Below are 6,000 nucleotides of genomic sequence, written 5' to 3' on the forward strand. Positions count from 1 at the left end.
GCGGAGTGGAGGTCTTCCTCTTCCTCTGCTTCCCCCGGCGGGTAAAGCGTCGAATACTTTCAGAGCTGGAGTGTTTTCGTACATTCGGACAACATGACCTAGCCAGCGTAGCCGCTGTCTTTTAATTCGCTGAACTATGTCAATATCGTCATATATCTCATACAGCTCATCGTTCCATCGAATGCGACATTCGCCGTGGCTAACGCGCAAAGGATCGTAAATCTTTCGCACAACTTTTCTCTCGAAAACTCGGAACGTCGACTCATCAGTTGCAGTCATTGTCCAACCCTCTGTACCAAATAGCAGGACGGGAATTATGAGTGAATTATAGTGTTCGGTTTTTGTTCGTCGAGAGAGGACTTTGCTTCTCAATTGCCTACTCAGTCCGAAGTAGCACCTGTTGGCAAGAGTTATCCTGAGTTGGATTTCTAGGCTGACRTTGTTGGTGGTGTTTACGCTGATTCCAAGATAGACGAAATTATCTACAACTTCAAAGCTATGACTGTCAACAGTGACGTGAGTGCCAATTTGCGAGTGCGACGACTATTTGTTTGATGATAGGAGATATTTCGTCTTGCCCTCGTTCACTGCCAGACCCATTTGTCTCGCCTCCCTGTCCAGTCTGGGAACAGCAGCACTGACGGCGCAGGTGTTGATGCCGATGATATCAATATCATCAACATTCGCTCGTAGCTGTACACTCTTGTAGAAGATGGTGCCTTCTCTATTTAGTTCTGCAGCTTGAATGATTTTCTCCAAAAACAGGTTGAAGAAGTCGCACGATAGGGAGTCGCCTTGTCTGAAACCTCGTTTGGTATCGAACGGCTCGAAAAGGTGAAATCGACTAAGAGGAGGTGTGTGTCGATTCTTCTTTCACGGGTCTTTTGCAAGATTTGGCGCATGGTGATCCAGGTCTAAAGCTATACTAATAAGGTCCAATCAGTTTGTTGACGGTAGGCTTTAATCTTTCACACCAGAGATCTGCATGCGGTGGCCGCAATTATTATACACTTAGTCAATACTTCTTGCTTCTGCGACTGAACACTGCATTGACTGATACGTATGACGAAAGAGAAAGAAGTGGATGAAAGAACACCAGCGCAAAACGAGGAGTGCGCATAACATATTGACTTCGACAAAGAAGTGTTTCCAGTGTTACGCACGAAACAAGCAGACACTTTGTTTGACTTGTTGCCGAAGGCATAAGACACTGCGTTTAGCTTATTGCCGAAGGCGTGACACTTTATTTGACTACCAACAACATGCTTTTGGCGCTAATAGAGGAACGCAATTGAACGATGGTTGCATATGCTACATAATTACATATTTCCCTATTAACTAGAAAAAAATACAATTTGCAGTCTTGTACTTTTGCCTTTTATTTCTTATTCAATATGTGGTGCGTTTATAATTTTCAATGGAGTGTTGACATATCACAATTATKTGTTGAAATTTTTATAATAGGAATAATAARCTATCGAYTGCATTTGGCGCTAGTCGGCTTCGCTTCTCAGTTATAATATTGCCAGCCATTGAGAAAGCTTGTTCAGCCGCTGCACTGCTAGCAGGAGTTGAATGAATTTGAGAAGCTAATTTTGATAAACGAGGATAGTTTTTGGAAATATTTGTCCACCATTCAAATAAGTCAAAATTTCGCGTAATTTTAACTTTTTCCTGGCTATACCGTTCCACTTCTTCTTCAGGAGTTTCTGATGCTGTCGGTGCTGAGTCTTCTAACAAACTTGGTAGAAAGAACTGAATATCTTGATTGGGATAGAGTGATGGAGTCGTTATGGTTGCTGTTGAAAAACTTGCAACTTGAAACTTGATGAATTTCGCGAAACTGGCACAGACAACTATGAACCGGGGCTTTCGGAATCAGAAGTAATATTAGCCAGTGGTATTGAGTGGAAAGAATCTGCTGCAGTACATTCTAATTCTTGAATGCGACATATGCAAAAATTTTGAATATCGCGCAGATCGTTACATTGCATATTTACAGCTGGCGTATATAAAAAGAATGCAACCTTATGCCACAAAGTCAAATTCTTCAGCCAAATATCGTCTACATTTTGAATTATTTTTTCTTTCAAAGCAGAAAAAGCGCCAATAACTTCGCTATTAGGTTTACAGAGGTCTGGAATTTTATAAATCGAGGGTAAAACAAAACACAAACAGGGTGAGCTGCAAGTTTGCAACTTTTTGGAAATAATTTCAATGCTCTTACACAATTCAAGTAAGGCCTTCAGTGTCGAAATATTTATGTGTAAAAGGCGCTGCCTTCCTTCTTTCTCACGTAGCAATTCCAGTTATCAACGATTGATTTTATCATGGCGTAATTGAATTACACCGGGTTGGGCATGGACWTTTGAGAGAAGTTGTAAGCCTGTTCTGCAAATTTGCTTTTTTAAAATATTTTACGAGTTTCCTGCACGACTGTAATATTTCAGTGTGCTCAGTAGTTTCGTCAAATGATTTATCTAACACATTTGCTAATAAATGGCTACTACAACTAATGCGTGTGTAGTTCTCAAATGCTTTAACCATATTCGAACCTCTATCTGTTACGAATTCTATAGCATTCATATTTTGCATACCGAAGTGACTAAACATTATTTTTAACTTCTTTAAAATATTGTCACCGGTTGGTCTCTCAAAATCCATTGATTTCAATCCTAAAGTGACATCAACAAGTTTAAAATCGTGGTGGTGGTGGTGCAACGTGACTCCTAAAAAATTTCTTTTTACATAGTTGTCTGACCATATATCTAGTGTAACAGGTGTAATCGTTTCCTTTATTTCATCTGCTGACTTTTGTACCTTGCGCGAAACTGTTGTTGGATCTGGCAGCAAGTCTTTTATGTCTACATTTTCCGCATAGGTGGCACCTATCTTTATAAAAAACTTGATCTTCAGTACCCCATTCTGCGCATGTATCACTAGTTTTTTTTTTTTTGTCTACTTCTGTTACAGTTCTTTAAACTTCTGCATGTTTGATGGCTTGGCAACAAAGATGTCGATTCAGGTTGGATATGTAATTTTTATTACATTAAAGAACTTTGCGGTATTTGCGGCAGTATACCATCCCTCTACTCTCGTACCAACTGTTTTCAAAACCTCTGACAATATATTCCAAACGAAATTTCTTCCCTTGTGTTGCAGTGATAAGGTGTAAACACCATTCGCAATTTGTTCAGTGATAAAAGCTTGTGTATCGGACATTATATAAAATCTATAGAAAAACACATATTCATACATAAAATAACTCATTTATTTCGTGAACACATACATACATACAATATACAYTACAGAATAATATCATTATATTACTTACTGCTTATTAAGTTACAAAGTTATATTAAACAAAACTGCCAAGTTTTCAATTCCGTGTAAACAAACCGAGCGCAACAGAAAAACTGAAATTATGAAATAAGCGTGCCAGYCAAGTGYCGTTGAATTKTTGTTACAGTAAAACACAGTCAAATAAAGTGTCACGCCTTCGGCAATAAGCTAAACGCAGTGTTTTATGCCCTCGGCAACAAGACAAACAAAGTGTCTGCTTGTCTCGTGCGTAACACTTGAAACACTTCTTTGCCGAAGTCAATATGTATATGCAGGCTTGAATTGATCGTAACATGCGGTGGTAGTGTGCGCTTGCATTGCATGCTTTGCCCTGGCGTTCAGTCCGCCACTTCTATTAATGTAAGTAGGCTCAAAGTCAGAGAAACAGTAGCGCATGCCGATCTCTGTTTCACACAATACGCTCGATAGCACCTTATATGCGATGTTGAGGAGGCTAATCCCACAGTAGTTGGCGCATATTGTGGGGTCTCCTTTTTTAAGAATTGGGCATAGCACACTTAAATTCCAATCGTTGGGCATGCTTTCGTCCGACTATATTTTACAAAGAAGCTGATGCATGCTCATTATCAGTTCTTCGCAGTTCCATGTTTGAATAGCTCGGCCGGCAATCCATCGGCCCCCACCGCTTTGTTGTTCTTCAGGCGGGTAATTGCTATACGAACTTCTTCATGAAGGGGCAATGGAATTTCTGCTCCATCATCATCGATTGGGGAATCGGGTCCGCCGTGCCCTGGCGTTGTTGTTCCATAATTTAAGTATGCTCTGGACATCGGTGACTAGACCACCCTTGGGGGTTCTACATGAGTATGCTCCGGCCTTGAATTATGCTTATTAAGCTCTTCGTATTCACGCATTTCGGCCTCTTTCTTTTTCTGTCTGCAAACGCGTCTTACTTCTCTCTTCAACTCTCGGTATCTATCCCATCCAGCACGTGTTGTGGTCGATCGTAACGTTGTGACGTAGTCAGTCTGTTGTGATTGCAGCTTCTAGATGTCGAACCTGCCTTGAATTTGATGGCGTGCGTTTTTTGCTGCGCAGAGGCATGTGCGAATCTCGGCTGCAACAGGAACGCCAAGCACGATTTTGACATCGTGGCGCGGGCAGATCTCGTAAGTGCGCTCCAAGCACACATAAAAGGCATCTTTGGTCACATCGTCTATCTCATCCGACGAGGCGTCGGCGCAAATCAGCGATGTGTTGAAGAACTTCGCTTTGATGCGGAATGTGGCTAGACGTTCGTTCACCGGAGTCAATGATAGTATTCGGCGACGGAGTCTCTCTCCCACCACGAATCACACACCAAACTTGCGCTCCTGTTAAACCGAACAGGTTGGTGAAAATCTATGTGATTTAGCGCTGAATTAGGACGGAATAAGTCTACTTTTGTTCAAACCTGATATCCGTAAAATAATGAATTCCAAATTTGTGGTTGATGCTTTCCATATCAACTCAATATACATATAGAAGGTGAACCCTTTCAAGGTTCCCTACTTTTAAAACCAGAAAAACCGACACTTCAAATTTAAATTTCGAAAATTATTTTTTTCAAACATAATCTGGATGACTTTAGTCACACGATTTTATTGACCAATTCTCTCAATTCTCCGATGATTTCACCGGCCCACAAGCCATACCAAACCTCTGTATACTGGATGAAATGGCAGCTCCTGAATTTCCTCAGGTTTGTCTTCGTCCAAGTGCTGCAATTTTGTTTGTATACGTACTCATTTAGCCAGAAATGAACCTCATCGCTGAACAAAATTTTGCTCAAGAACGTCTGATTTTCTTAGAACTTTTCAAGAGCGCTACAGAACGCGAATTTTCCTAAGAAATTTGAAGAATTTTTAAAAGTTATTCAGGCGTAAGTCTTTCCATGATGAAGTATAATATCAAACAATAGGTTATGGGTATATGTTTCTTAAGTTTTCTGTGAAAATAATAATAGTACCATTCGTTATGGCCGCAGTATTTAATAAATATAATTAGGTATTGAACTGCTTCCGGGTAAGCAGTTATAGTGGTAGGACTATACTTAATACGTACTCTTAAGTCCTTTTCGCGAAACTTGAATAAGTCTTGTGTTGGCGGTAGCCAACCAATGTGGAGAGTGGGATCAAGATTTATAAGAAGCAGTTTCACCAGTGCCCCTCTGACATATTCAGTTTAAGGGTTCGCTGAAGTCTTATTGCAGCGTGCAAGAGATGCGTCTGCGAGAGGACGTCGGTTGTGGAGCGAGTGGCTCGCTATATAAATGTGAAGAAAAATATTTAGTACTTGTTTAGCRAGGTTAACTACGGCGGATAAGCGTCAAAACAAAATTTGTATCACAGCAGCGTCGAAGAGTTAGTATGTTGAGCTGAGTCGATTTAGCCATGTCCGTCTGTCTTTCCATTTGTCCGTCTGTATATATACACACTAGTCCCTCAGTTGTTAAGATATCGTTTATCTGAACTGCCGCTATCGGAACGCTATAAGATATAGTTGCCATATAAACTGCACGATCGGAATTATGTTCTCCATCAAAAGTTGGCACAGGTTATTTTTAAGATAATAATGTAATTTACAAAGAAATTGTTCAGATCGGGTTACTATAGCATATAGCTACTATACAAACTGAACGATCGGAATCCAATGCTG

Source organism: Bactrocera latifrons, unplaced genomic scaffold (assembly GCF_001853355.1).
Source record: "Bactrocera latifrons isolate USDA-ARS-PBARC rearing strain unplaced genomic scaffold, ASM185335v1 scaffold_545, whole genome shotgun sequence".
Taxonomy (NCBI): Eukaryota; Metazoa; Arthropoda; class Insecta; order Diptera; family Tephritidae; genus Bactrocera; species Bactrocera latifrons.